At 35.3% G+C, this 16430-nt stretch overlaps 1 protein-coding gene and 1 non-coding gene across 2 annotated transcripts in view; one reads left to right on the top strand and one right to left on the bottom strand.

The window, feature by feature from the left end:
- LOC138708738 (uncharacterized) overlaps positions 1-16430 on the top strand; it is a 1008888-nt gene that overhangs the window by 500167 nt on the left and 492291 nt on the right. The window lies entirely within an intron of this gene.
- On the bottom strand, positions 12287-12358 carry TRNAN-GUU (transfer RNA asparagine (anticodon GUU)). The gene has a single exon. It is a non-coding gene; the product is annotated as a tRNA-Asn (tRNA).

Below are 16430 nucleotides of genomic sequence, written 5' to 3'. Positions count from 1 at the left end.
GACTACGTACACAAATGCGAAGCCAATGGACGTGGTTGTTTCTTCACATTTGCAGCGAATGTAACCGAAAGTATATGCTCAGTTGCCGTGCATGAAATCGATATACACTGCATTACTGCCCGTCAAAAGATAGTGAACATCTGTTCGGCAGTCTGGCTGCATGGGGTGGCACTGAAGGCCATAACCCAGAAATAGTCGCCGCCATTATACAGCTAGGTTACCCGGATGAGCTTTTTCTGCTTACGTTTGGACTTCGCTTCTATAGGATATTGTTATATATTATATTACTTCAAACTGTATGATATAAGCCTATATTGAGTCTATTATTGTCTACATTTTAAATTTTACATATCATTATTGATCAGAATTTAAAATGGCCTCATCACATTACTTATCTTTCTAAGAGGCTTCGTAAAACAATTTATAAATTCGTTAATCTTCGATGCTACTTACCTATTAGAGTTCTACGAAATGTTTATTTGACCATTATTGAGTCTATCATCCAATATGGTATAATTGTTTGGGGTGGAAGTACAAAAATTAATCTTAGTCCGTTAAATTTACTACAAAAACGAATAATTAAAATTTGTTTGAAGAAACGTTTCGATTATCCAACTAAATTAATTTATTCTGAATTTAATGTATTTAATATTGAACAAATTTATAAGTATACGCTGTTAAAATTTTATCATAAAAATCGTAATAAGTTCGTATTACAGACACACAATTATGACACAAGACGAAATATTAATTCAACATTAGTAGAACCTAAATGTTTCACATCTGCTGGTCTAAAGCATAGCATTAATTTTGGCCCTCGGTTGTACAATGCTTTAACTAAATTACACCCAGAACTTCTAACATGTAACCCACTAACATATAACAAGAAAATTAGAAACGTGTTAATATCTTCAATTTGATTAAATAAATTTATAGCCCATGTGTATGGATTAATCAACCTATATTATATTTGTATTCTATAATTTTGAAATATATATTAGTCCTACTTTTCACGTGCGATATTATTCTTCTCTAGTGTTAATATTATATTATATAATTCCATTGCCGCTGTAATTATATTTTAGTTCCTATTTTATTTTACTTATTTATTTATATTATTATTTTTTATTTTAATATTATATCTGAACTGCGACCGAGCACGAGCGCTGCTCATTCGGTCTCAAATTTTGTTAATACTACTGTATCTTCTTTTTATATTGCTTGTATTATTTTATTTGTATTTCTCTTTGTTTGTTTTGTAATTATATTTCTTTATTCTGTATATTTGAAATAAATAAATTTGAATTTGAATTAATAAATCACCTAAATCACCTATTTGTATAATAATCCTTATTTCAAGCATACTTAATATGTAAAATGTCTTTCTGAAACTCTTAGTTCTCCTTTGATCTCATAGAGTTGGTTAAATTACAGAATTAAGTAAATACATTTTAGTAAGGTAAAGTATTTTATTGGTTTATATTTGTGTTTAAGAAGTGACACTGAAAAATGTGAGAAATATTGTATTTCCTTCAAAGTTGTAAATTTAGCCTCCAACATTAGTATGTAAATCATTATGAAAGTTTTTGTGAATTTAATTTCAATTTAGAATATTTCATTAATATGGAAGACGATCCAGACATGAGTTTAGACCATGGATTATACCTGGCTTTAGTGCTGAGAAAAAATGGCGGTGGTAGTAGTGGTGGTGATGGTGGTATTCTTTATAATTCAACGTCCTGGAAGACCTAAGTATGGAATATTGAGAATAAACTAAAAGGTTTGGAAGAAAATCCACAAAAAGTACTCGTTGATTCTCAGAAGAAGCTCATTCTTCAAGTACATCGTTACATTAAGACAGTTAGAAAGTCATACAGAATACACACATACACAACACAAACAAGCTGCATTCCGAACAATGGTACACAGACTACTCAACATACCAATGAACCAACAGGATTACAACGAAGAGATAAACACAATCAAATGCATAGCACAAGAAAACGGATACAACCCTAACATAATAGACAACATAATACGTAAGACAAAACATAAGAATACAACACAAGCACAAGAACACAAAAAATACATCACACTAACATACGAAAACAAAAACACACACACAAGATTGCAACCTCATTCAAGAAATTAAATTACAACATCGCATACAGAACAAATACCACTCTACAAAAACATCTCAACACACAAACAACACAAACAAACAAATACAACCACACAGGCATTTACAAACTCAAATGTAACACTTGCAACAACTTCTACAAAGGACAGACAGGCAGATCATTTCAAACACGTTACAAAGTACACATCATAGCCATAACAAAATTACAAAACACCTCCACATATGCAGAACACATCACAAATGCTAACCACACTCACAGAGACATCAACGCAGACATGGAAATACTATACATCCAACCAAAAAGCCAGAAACTAAACACACTAGAACTATATGAAATATACAGACACACAAAAACACATCCCAATGAACACACAACTCAATTTCAGAACACACACACACTTTGACTCCACTTGACACCACACGAACACACCCTCACAGGAAACAAAACAAGAGGCGCCAAGACCAGCAACGACCAGTTCTGAAGATGACCCATAATAGATCGAAACATGTAAACAAGGTACGTTAGAATTTAACACAAGAAAATCTTATCATACATATTGCGAAGTCATACAGAAGTTGTAGATCTGTACCTCACGAATTGACACCCGAACAGCTTCAACGGGGAGTGGATATCTGTCTTCAGCTTATCGCTAATCCCATGGATGATAGACCTATCAGGAGAATTGTCATAGGTGATGAAAAATGGATATATTACCGTAACCCTGACACCTCAAAATATTGGCTCGACCGCTACTATCAAGCGGAAAATATAATAATAATAATAATAATAATAATAATAATAATAATAATAATAATAATTGTTTATTTATACTGGCACAGTTAAGGCCATAGGGCCTTCTCTTACTTCTACCAGGTCACAAAGTATACAAGCAGTTAAACATTTAACAAAAAGTTAAAGAACAGAATACTAACATATTACAAAAGAAATAATGAAAATAGCATAATAAATCGACACTAAACAACATGAAAATAATATAATAGAAAAAAATAATAAAAAATAAAGTAAAATGCATTGAAATATAGTAAAAGCAACTCATTTAATATACGAGGTCTGTCTAAAAAGTATCCGACCTTTAGCCAGAAAAAATATTTCAAATACCTGACGGGGTTGGGACCCTAATCCCCTTCAAAGTAGGCCCCTTGTGCTTGCACACACTTAGCCCACCGATCCTTCCACTGCCGGAAACACCTCTGGAAGTCTTCTTTTGGAATGGTGTTCAGCTCCGTAGTCGCATTCCGCATTATCTCTTCTCTACTCTCAAAATGGGATCCTTTCAGTGGTGTCTTCAATTTTGGAAACAACCAGAAGTCGCAAGGAGCCAGGTCTGGAGAGTAGGGAGGTTGGTGAACGGTTGTAATTCCATGTTTGGCCAAGAAAGTGTGGATCAATTGGGATGAATGTGCGGGGGCGTTGTCGTGATGCAAGTGCCAGTTGTTCGCCGTCCACATGTCTGGTCTTTCGCGCCGAACTGCATCACGGAGTCGCCAGAGAACATCGTGATAGTACTCCTTTGTCACCGTTTGTCCTTCCGGTGCGTATTCGTGATGCACAATTCCACGGACATCAAAGAAAACAGTCAGCATCACCTTGATTTTGCTTCGCACCTGCCGCGCTTTCTTCGGCCTTGGAGACTCGGGATGCTTCCATTGCGACGACTGTCTTTTTGTTCCTGGGTCGTACCCGTACACCCATGACTCATCTCCAGTTATCACGGTGTTCAGAAACCCAGGATCAGTGTTGGCGGTGTCCAGAAGGTCCTGTGCAACGTCACGACGGAGGTCCTTTTGTTCCGGGGACAACAACTTGGGCAAGAATTTCGCAGCCACTCGGTTCATGTTCAAATCATCACGCAAAATTGCATGTGCAGAATCTTTACTCACCCCAACCTCTTCGGCAATCTCCCGCACGGTCAAACGACGATCTGCCATCACCAAATTTCGCACCCTCTCAACAACAGCTGCACTCCGAGCAGTTTGGGGCCTGCCACAACGCTGCTCACTCTCCGCTGATGTGCGGCCATCTTTGAATCGGTTGAACCACTCCTTAATTTGTGTTACACCCATCGCATCTTCCCCAAACACCTGCTGAATCTTACGAATTGTTTGACTTTGAGAATCACCAAGCTTTTGACAAAATTTGATGCAGTATCTTTGCTCAATTCGTTCAGTCATCTTGCGAGAAAACTAAATCCGACAAACACTTAGAACAGCACCTTACTTGGCGACCACCAGCCAGTGACTGGCACAAGCGAATGCGGTGAAAAAATTAAAGCATGCGCATTACAGTTCCTCCTTCCACCATGCACAGTGGCGCCGCCTTAGAATCACAACTTTACGCGGGAAAAATTAAGGTCGGATACTTTTTAGACAGGCCTCGTGTGTGTGTGTATATATATATATATATATATATATATATATATATAGTTAATATGAAAAATATAAAGAAGAATATAACAAAATGGAATGTAATACAATAATAAAAAAGAAAAGAAATACGAAAATTAAATAAAATTCACAATAAAAAGGGTATGATAATAAATTCATCTGGTGATCAAGAGAACAAAAAGGGGAAAGGAAGAAAAACGATATTTATATATTTTTACGAAACTATCGCAGAGAAAAGGGCTTATAACTGAAAGGAATCAGAATTGAAAAAGTGCAGTTTTAGTTTATTTTTGAAACTAGACAATGTCCGACAGTCTCTGACATGTTGTGGTAGGGAGTTCCAGAGATGAGCTGCAGAGACGGTGAAAGATGAAGAGTAGAAGGATGTTCTGTGTTTGGGAATGGAGAGTGTGATATGGTGTTGTGAGCGAGTATCTATTTCGTGATATGAGGACAAATGTTGAAAACGAGAAGCTAAGTAGCTAGGGTTAGAGGTTTGAAGAATATTGAAGAGTAAAGTGAGAGAGTGAATAGTTCTTCGCTCTTTGAGACGGACCCAGGACAGCATATTTAGTGAAGGTGTGATACGGTCAGATCTACGGACGTTGCAAATGTATCAAACACATGCATTATGAACACGCTGTAGTCTGTCTGTCAGTCTCATGTTAAGGTCAGTGTAGAGAGTGTCACCACAGTCTACTATATACAGTCGAGAAGCTCAATATGTAGTAAAAATGCAAACAGGGGTAGTTGCCCACCACTAGGATCGCTACTATCGCCTCATCATCGCAGATCTCTCTCCTAGTAGACAAAATATGTTACACTTTCGTTGTGTTCTTTTGGAAAAATTAACACCTTCCTTCCATTATTGAAATATTAAATGCATAAAGTTAATTTATTATTTTAATGAAGTATATTAAATTCCACCATAAACTCGAAGATACCTGCAAGAAATAAGTTAATATTATTTTTGTTTGTGCAAAACGAACTGAAATTTACTATAATCGCTTCACTCATTCAAGATTATAGCGATAATTAACTATGAAACCAATAAATATTAATTTTCATTTACCTTTACAACAATAATAATGGAAATATGAATTAATGGAGTAACTTACGTGTATCGGTACTTGTAGTGTAGGCTTACGTAGTTAACAAAGTGGAATGAGGTTAAGCAATAATAATCACACCAGAATTGGGAATAAAACGTGAGCAATAAATTTTATTGTAACAGACTTTTTCTACGTCTCTAGTAAAGCAACAAATAAAAATAACAACAAAATTAACAGCTATAATTAAAAACATATCCTTTGAAAAAAAAAGTAGGCCTAAGCAATAATAATCCCACCAGAATTGAAAATAAAACGTGACCAATAAATTTCATTAAAACAAACTTAATTTTTCTACGTCTTTAGTAAAATAACACATAAAAATAATAAAAAAATTAATAGCTACAATTAAAAATATATCCTCTGAAAAAAAAGTAGACCTAATCTTTACTTCTCTGGAAATTTAGCAGCCTAAGTGACAGAACTTTAACCGGTATCTAATGTCCTTTCGGTTAGACTGAAACATTTCATTGTTAAATTTGAGGATATAATGTATTCTAACAGTCACAAAGAACTTCAAATTAACAGTTTTGTTTCTGCACAGCATTCTTGTGGAAACTCAGGAACCTTTCTGAATCTTTCGGAAATCGGAAAAAGGATAACTCTGGCCTCTTTCTCTTACTGTTGCTACAATTTATAGCACTACAAACGTCTCCTCCTTGTCCCATATTATTGTTCCAATTATTATATTTTAGCCATTAACATTTTCATTACACCAATAACGAACATTTCACAAGCATCAATGTGAAATACGCAACGAGCTATCACTCGATAGAAATACGACACAGTCCAAAGTCGACCATGGACAGTCTATTGTTTCTAGTTGCTAACCGCTTGGAGCGCTTTATCACGAGATTTGCAAAAAAAAAAACACCTCAAGCTTCGCGACTGTATATAGTAGACTGTGGTGTCACAGTAATCAAAATGAGGCATCAAGAGCGACTGCACTAAATTATTCTTACGAAGCAACGGAAGGAAATTTCGAATTATTTTTAGTGCGTGAATTTTCATAAAAATTATTTTACATGTGTGCTGTGGATGTGTTCTATAAGTTGTGGTTAACAGGAATACGAGTGGTTGCCTTTTTATACAATGGCACAACGTTGTTGCTTTTTAAGTTTCAACCCAATTCATACTTCGCCCTGCCCTGATCTCGGTGTTAGAGTTGTTCATAATCAAACGATTTTCGTGAAAGCTTACCTGCTCCTGATATGGCCATATCAATTGCACCACGGCCATATCAAGTTCATTTCACTTTTATTTTTTCATCTGACAAATTTACATGCTTTATAGCTGGGATTACGCAAAAATTTTGTATTTTAAGAAAAACAACTTATTTTTTTATGGAAAAACCTATTTTGACTACACTTTTGAATTATAAAAAAGATTATTAAGTGTCATTTTTATTCATTTTACACCAAAATTATTTAATTTTAACACAACTGCGCTATCAAACTGAAAACAATCACGATTTGTAGAACATGGAACAAGGGTGGCCATATCATGTGCACATGTTCCTGATATGGCCACTAGGTAGATTTTTGGAGCTTGGGACTTTTTGGACAATTAAATCTATTTTTATGGGGAAAGGAAATTGTTTTAAGAAAGTCCATTAGACTGAGAACGAGTAAGAACAAAGTGGTTTACATTTTTTTTCAAAATGGCAGCTAGAAAAATTCTCAAACCTTAGCACGGTCATATCAGGGACACCTACCTTAATTATATCATAGCCTACCGAAGAGTTTTGTGATTTTGCCCAATTTTCTTATAAATTGAGGTTTCTGTGACACTTCAAAATGAAACAATAAGGACCAAAAATATGCAGAATCTTTTAAAATGTATATTTTAAACATGTTCCTGGTATCCTGTTCACATTAAATCACTGAAGAATTTTCTCTCGCTAAAAAATCTGAACCTCAAAATTTTGTGAAAATTTCAAAATATGATGCTTTTGGGAGCAGCTCTAAATATTAATCTAGAGAAAATATGTTTTGTATTGTTCTTTATATCACCCCCACAACTTTTCTCTGGTATTATATTTTGATTCCATAAACTTCATATTTTCACTCCACCCTAATGTATAATGGGGGATTTTCTAACATCACTAGTGTAAGAGGAGTGGATGTCTTTCACGAACCAGGGACTTCTATTTACTGTTAGTCGCCGGTGGCTTATCTAGGCTAGACTCGCCGCCATTGTCACGCTAGGAAGTGGTCTATGTCCTCTCTTTGTCTTCCACTCTGATAGTGTTTGTTAGTTGGTTACCAAGTTTTCAGACATGTGGACAGAGGGCTTCCTGAGCTCTCCCATGAAAATGAATGCCTGAAGTCGAGACACGTTATGAGCGGATTTCATAATCCCGAGGTAGACTGGTATTACATTACCAAAGTTCTTTGACAAAGCTTATGATAAAATATTTGATCAAAGTTCTGTGATAAAAAGTAGGATTTGGAGTATATTACACTATATAAAATATTTTATCAAAGGTAACCTAAAATTAAGGAGCAAGAACTAACAACCTCCATTTATAGTCAAATAAAATAATAGTACATCATGCAACGAGCCTATAATGATAGTAATTAAGACGCGAGTATGTTTGTTTATGAAACGAGCGCAAGCGAGTTTCATAATTTTCATACGAGCGTCTTAATTACCATTATAGGCAAGTTTCATACGACTTTTTGTGGTCGACCATATTTCTAACTTGAAATTATTCAGAAGTATTCATTTTATTCGCATCTCACTGAAGAGCAGAAGTGACCTTGTGCAAGATCGTAAATTGTGAGATGTGCGCAGACGCGAAAGTATTGATTTTTTCCGAGGAACAATAATGTCACTGACCTTGATATAATTTAGAGAATAACATGAAATAATTTTGATATAAGCTGGAAATTGATTTAGAATTGAAAAACGAGATGAACAATTGAATTTATTTGAATATTATTTACAATTAACGCTAATTATTATAGTAACAGAACATAACCTTCTGCGACAGTATTGGATTTCCAGCCTCCGTGACTTTTCCCACGTCTTTCGATTGCATATCCGAGAATAATCGAAAACCTGAACTTTAATGAATAGGTGTACTTTAATGACATGCATTTAAGGACTGCTACCAGGTGTATAATTACTACATTTCGGCATGGTCGAGCATAAAATGTTTTTGATTACTGATAGGCATAAATGAATGAAGAGCAGTATTATGTTTGTTTAGCTACAACTAGTTCAAAATATTACAATATGAATATTACTGGAAAGAAAACAGAAATGGAAACACGTAGGTTAAACCATGGATTGCAAGACGTGACAAGAAAAGTATCCATCAATACTTACTAAAAGAGTAAGCCTGTAATGCGAGGACTTGAAAAATTACATATTATTTGAGAATATATGACGATATTTTTCAGTTTGTTCAGACTTGTGCATCACAACACTCGCTGAACGACAATAACATTATTATAATAATGAAAGTCTGCCACAGCCAGGATTCTGATCTACACCGACCACTGCCTGCTGGATCGCAACCTATAACTGCGTAAACAGCTGCCTGCTAAATCAGAGTTATTTTGCCGCTAGGTGGCAGACAGTGCCACCGCTATTAACATTAAAAAGTTTACCCAGCGAATAGGGATTATAAAGAATGGACACTGAGCGAATTTTCCTGTGTTTTGTTTCTTTGTGTGCAGGCGTTTAGTTCTACTTTCAAGCGCTAGAGGTTAGTGTAATCGAGCATAGGCTAAGATAATAATTGAGAATAGAATTGAGACACAGGATCCAAACATCGCCTACCTTATTGCATAATCCAGTAACGCTTTGCTTCAAATAAATTCAAGTTAACAGCTTTTTCTTATTTCTCAGTGACAAACTAGTTGTAATAATAGTTTTTTATATTTCAGATATAATAAATTATATTGCAAAATAATATAATACATTATAAAAATTATGTATCAAATTCGTTTAATATTTATATATAATATAATATAGGGATATGGTTTTACTTCTCGTAAGAGTTTTGTTTTTCCATTTTAAGTGCTATCAAATCATTACATATTTCAATTGTTGTTGAGGTCAACGTCTCAACTCTCTTTATAAAGGAACTCTAGAGTCTAGACATTACAGTTAATGACGGATTTATTATTTCATCGATCCAATTCATTTTATTTGAGTACATAATTTACCTAGATGTATTAATTATATGTGTTATATTTCCGCTGTGTCGACTGCTAGCTGGTGTGATGTCAGCGCCAACTCTAGGGAGAAAGCAGAATCTGACGCTCTAGCTGGCTTGAAGGTCATTGAAATCAGTCCGGCTACATCAAAGGTACCGACGCGAAGTGTCCATTCTTTATAATCCCTTTTCGCCGGTTTACCTACATATCCAGCATACCAGTCTCCGTTCTTGACGGAGAAGATGGTCACACTTCATTTACGTACTCATGTTATATTAAGCAATATTCTTATTAAGGCAAGGGTCCACGTGACCTGGAACTTGTGATGACATGTGTCTTTATTGACACCATCAAATAAATAAATAAATCAGTATATGCAAAGTCACTCTTTCACGTAGCATAAACGTTAATTGGGCAGGCAGTGTAAGCAGCCATAGGATGTGATCCAGCAGGCAGTGACACCGACCAATGATTCATTGAGAACCAATGTTGCCAACTCTGTTGGGTTCCGGTTAACTAGCTCCTGGAATCTGCTAAACTGGTGGGAAAATCTGTCAGAAAAAATATACCATAGTCTGTAACTCTGTTATACAAAATGAACTGTAAGTAATGTCATTAATTTCAGTGGGTTATTCTTTGAGATATTTCAAACAAAATAGTTTGATACAATTTTACTCGATTTTACTTCCTCTTTGAGATAAAATTTTTTTATATGAAATATTTCATGGCATATTTTGGAAAAGTCGTTGATTTGATTCCCAATAAACTCAGTAAAATTAAAAGGACATTGTATTACAGTAATAAATTATTGAAATAATTTCAGTTTTGCCTTTTAAATGTGCAGGAATTTTATCCGAACAAATATGAGGAATTTTAAAATGTTTATAACTGTGTCTCGTTGTTATGTCACACAGAATAGTTTTATGTGACTTTGATTTTGTAAGAATAATTATTAATAATATCGCATTTATCGTACGTATATTTAAAATCTTATTTCCTTTTTAACAATGTGTAATTTAACTAGTTCAGTAATGCAGCCAATATTAATAATGTCAGTGCTTAATACAATGCATTGCTACCAATATTAAATGTACTACTTCCCACGGCCCACGTTGTTCAATATTGACACAACTCATTGTTGTCCGTATATTCATACCTGTCTTGATATTCCATATTCCAGAAGTACATATATATATATATATATATATATATATATATATATATATATCGAATTCTTGCTTATGTGCAACACATGTTCTTGAAGAGTTAATTTTTTTTTTTTTATTTAATTTAAATATACAGAATAAAGAATATAATTACAAACAAACAAGAGAAATAGAAATAAAATAATACAAACAATATAAAAAAGGAGATACAGTAGTATTAACAAAATTTGAGACCGAATGAGCAGCGCTCGTGTTCGGTCGCAGTTCAGATATAATATTAATAGGCCTATAAGAGAATATAAAATAAAATAAAATAGGAAATAAAATTAAAATTACAGTTACAGAAATTATATAATACAATATTAATATAAGAGAAATATAGAAAATAAAAAATAATAAAAATAAATAAGTAAAATAAAATAGGAACTAAAATTTAAATTACAGCGGCAATGGAATTATGTAATATAATATTAACACTCTAGAAGAATAATATCGCACGTGAAAAGTAGGAATATATATATATATATATATATATATATATATATATATATATATATATAACATTCTTGTCCACACCTGTGGAGTAACGGTCAGCGCGTCTGGCTGCGAAACCAGGTGGCCCGGGTTCGAATCCCGGTCGGGGCAAGTTACCTGGTTGAGGTTTTTTCCGGGGTTTTCCCTCAACCCAATACGAGCAAATGCTGGGTAACTTTCGGTGCTGGACCCTCGACTCATTTCACCGGCATTATCACCTTCATATCATTCAGACGCTAAATAACCTAGATGTTGATACAGCGTCGTAAAATAACCCAATAAAAAATATATATATAACATTCTTGAATTTGTCCCAATATTGACATCAGTATCAAAGAAATCTAGATTGCTGGTGTGCAGTGCGAATAGATTCTCGATTGAGTAATGCAGCAATCGACCTTCATTCAGAAAGTTGTCGGTTCGTGAATCGGTCATTAAAACATTTCAGCCGAAGTCCCTGCATTTCCGTGTATGCGCGATTCATAATTGCGACAACTGTTGATAACGAGTTATTCAGCTTCGAGGTGACTACACGCATGCTCGTAATTCTTCCACTTTCACATCTAAGTTGCTTCGTCTATCACACAAACTACGTGCCATATTGACTTGTACACTGGAGTTCAAAGATACTGTATCTGACCTACAATTTTCTCATCGTGTACGCGAACTTTCTAGCCACGGGATAAGTCAGAACCAAAGATGTAACAAATTGATAAACTTTGAAACAGTTCTACTCGTTGAATAATTTCGAGGGAAAAATTGTTCCAGAGCCGGGTATCGAACCCGGGACCTTTGGTTTAACGTACCAACGCTCTACCACTGAGCTACTCGGGAACTCTAACCGACACCGACACAATTCTTCCCTCTATATCCACAGACCTCAAAGTGGACTGACAACCGTCAAGCAACCAACTTCGAGTGCACACTAACTCCGTGTGACTTAAATTGTGGTTTTCTGTTAACGAACAGTGACGTGTATTATGCAAATCAAGATTTCAGGTATAACTCCCTGTAAAGTTGATTTGAATAATTTAGAGGGAAAAATTTCCCTCGAAATTATTCAAATCAACACGAACCGTATTATGTTGATGTAGATTAAATATAAACTGTTCTCATAGAACACAAATTTCCCTCGAAATTATTCAAATCAACTTTACAGGGAGTTATACCTGAAATCTTGATTTGCATAATACACGTCACTGTCCGTGAACAGAAAACCACAATTTAAGTCACACGGAGTTAGTGTGCACTCGAAGTTGGTTGCTTGACTGTTGTCAGCCCACTTTGAGGTCTGTGGATATAGAGGGAAGAATTGTGTCGGTGTCGGTTAGAGTTCCCGAGTAGCTCAGTGGTAGAGCGTTGGTACGTTAAACCAAAGGTCCCGGGTTCGATACCCGGCTCCGGAACAATTTTTTCCCTCGAAATTATTCAAATCAACTTTACAGGGAGTTATACCTGAAATCTTGATTTGCAGTTCTACTCGTTGTCAACAGATGACACTATTACTGGGGAGGGTAAAGAAGTTTAGGAAAATGTTGATGTAGATTAAATATAAACTGTTCTCATAGAACACAATATCAGTGGTTTCCCTCTAAAGCTAGTACTTTTTACAATCATTAGAGGGGAATGAAATTTTGAATTCTTCTCAACCCGTTGCAGAAGATGCGACGAGCAAGAAACGCTTCCTCACGTCTTGGGTTTCTGCCGTCATGGAGAATTGCTCCGAATCAACAGACATAATACGGTTCGTTCTCTCATCGCATCTTCAATCCGTCAGATGCTTCCTATGAGGTTTATGAGGAGGTTGGTTGCGTCTCTTCTGATGGCTCTACTAGACGGGCTGATATCATCATAATTGATCGGCAGAAGGATAAGGGTGTCATTCTTGATCCCACAATCCGTTTCGAGATGCACGAGCAACAGCCACAAGAGGTGTGTCGTGAAAAACAAGTCATATATGAGCCTTGTTGTCAGCATCTCGGAGCACAATACCACATCACACATTGGACAGTTTTTGGGCTCATGTTCGGTGCCCGTGGCACGATCCCACGTGAAACTTTAAATCAACTTAAACAATATAAAATTTCTGATGCAACGATTGATGCCATAGGATCTCACGTGTTAAAAATCATCCTTAGCTATAATTAGTAATCATTTGTACCCAACAAACTTTTATTGTAAATGATTTCCTATGTTTTCATATCATTTAGCTTAATGTTTTCTTTTTCCTTTCAAATTATCACACAATTGGTTTTCATGATTAAGTATTCTTTATGAATTGATTAGTAGGCCGATTTATTCGAACCCTTATTTAGGGCGGCTTTTTTTATTAATGACAACACCGACAGTGTCCTTCGCCATCTGTCAACAGAAGTAATAACTAAAGAAGCCACACTTACATAACAAATTATCGATGACTATGGGTCAGGAATCTTTGAACGCCGATGTACAAGGTGTCTCAGTACAGAATGATTTGAAAGTATTTTCGTACAAGTTATGTTTGTCTGTTCAAAATGTTAACAGTAACTTTCTACCCGGGTTCTAAAGCCATTTTCTTCGGAATCTCTTTCCCGGAATGACGCTTCTTAACCTTATAGATCACATAACTGTTATAAGCAAATGAATTTGTTCTCGTTAGGAAGTCTGTAGAGTGCATTAGTTTCCTCGTTTATTTCTGCAACGGAGATAGAGTGTTAAAGGTAATGGAGACATTATAGAAAGAGAACGGGGAGGTTCTGATACAATCTTCCCTAACACCGCCTTCGTGCACCATTGATTTTGTATTCACTCGTCTGGATTTGAATCTGTGTTTTCGGAACGATGACGATGATGATGATGATGATGATGACGATGACGACGACAGGAATTAAAAAAGTAATAGTTACATGAATGATACATTTTCGCAACGACTTTCCGAACTGTGGATAAGTAACTCTGTGAGCTTCAAGCTCCCTAGCTGCCACTTCTCTTACAAAGGGATCTGTTCTACCGAAGGGAATTAGAAAACATTCGGAAGAAGACATTGCCTACTAAAATAAGCAACATATAAATAATATTCGTAAGTATTTAATGAATTTCAATCTTAAGGCATATAAACTTGCAAATGTTTATTTGCTATTTAATAACAATATATGAACGTTTTCGCCGTTTAGGGCATCTTCAGATATAACAAAACATATTATCTGGACCTATAATAACATATTATGCAAATAACAAGGAAAATAGAGAACAATATATGTGATACATGAAATTCATGAGCTTTATGTATCACATATATTGTTCTCTATTTTCCTTGTTAATTGCATAATATACTATTATAGGTCCAGATAATATGTTTTGTTATATCTGAAGATGCCCTAAACGGCGAAAACGTTCATATATTGTTATTAAATAGCAAATAAACATTTGCAAGTTTATATGCCTTAAGATTGAAATTCATTAAATACTTATTAATAATTTACCAAGCATATTGATATATTAAAATGAATTGTAAAAATAATATTCGGTCGAAACCGGACCCGCATATCTTCGGCTTAGAACAAGCCTAGAAATCTGTATAGGTAGCAGTCTTAGTAATAAACCGTGTATAGCTTTTATACGAGACTTTGCAGAGTTAAGACAGAAAACTTTACTAATAAAACATGCATAAGCGATGTATGTATAAACGCCCTGTAACTATACATGGGAATTGCTTTGCAGTAGTTATATACATGAAACCCCTTAAGAGTTGTATATAGAGAAAAAAATGGCCGCCCCTCTAACAGCTGTTCGTATCGGATGTCATTTTATGATGGCTGCCTTGTAACCACAGAAGAACAAACCAAAGATCATAGAATTATTAGAATAATATTGCTATAGCTTGTACTCTTTGACCAAAATGTAGTGTGGTAATCGATTAGAGCCAGTTGTACTATCGATACTTAACACGCCACACTAGAGCGCTCTACCGGATGCAATAGAGAACCTCAGATATTCTATTACCTTTCGAAACAAAGTAATGACGAAACTATGACGTAGCTGTGTAACAGTTATACTGTTATACACGACGTATGTAGTGATTATTAGTAAGGAATTTGCACACGACTTATAAACGAGCTGCTCATTGTATAAGTATAAGACAGTTAAACGTCTGTATATAGAGTTTTTATTAGTAAGACCGTTAAGTATAGACAAAGAATAAACGTTTTTTGTGTAAGGCAATTTGATCTCTCTCTCTCTTAGATTATTAAGCGTCTGAATGGAATTAAGGTGATAATGCCTGTGAAATGAGTACTGAGTTCAGCATCAATGCTTTTAGTTGATCATACTACTATTTGTGATCCTATGAATGTGCTCATTCCATTCTATTCTTCTTTTTTTTTAATCCATTCTGTTATATTTGTAATATTATATTTATATCTCACTATGTCCTGGTTTCTTATTCTATCTCTTAATGTCTTTCCATCAATACACCTTAAAATTTTCATTTCTGTGATGTCCAACATTTTTACTAACGATTTTAAAGACATCAAACACGAATAAATTATGTTGGTGCTACAAACCCGGATAACAGCAGTACAGCTTCAAATGTTTGCAATCGAATTAAGTGAAATCATTCGTCGGCACGTTCTTGGTAAGCTGCAACAATGACCGCACAAGTTCTGTGTAAAAGTTCCAGATGGCACTGCAGTCGACCGTATGACTATTGGTCGGGCGCCGAAGGAAGCGAATAAAGCCAACTTCATCGGCCACAAACCCGGACATCCCCCCCCTCCAGTTAGAATGGAATTAGTTGGGGGCTATAGCATCGATATTCTGAGGTTAAGACACGGATTCTCAACTCATTAAGTTGGCTCATTATAATTGAAACCGACCAGCGATACCGCAGCGCTCCAGTGGCTGACTCCAGTACTAGGCCAGCATATTG

Source organism: Periplaneta americana, chromosome 11, assembly GCF_040183065.1.
Source record: "Periplaneta americana isolate PAMFEO1 chromosome 11, P.americana_PAMFEO1_priV1, whole genome shotgun sequence".
Classification (NCBI taxonomy): Eukaryota; Metazoa; Arthropoda; class Insecta; order Blattodea; family Blattidae; genus Periplaneta; species Periplaneta americana.
Note: the sequence above shows the minus strand (reverse complement) of the source record. Positions and strands in the feature narration are given on the sequence as shown.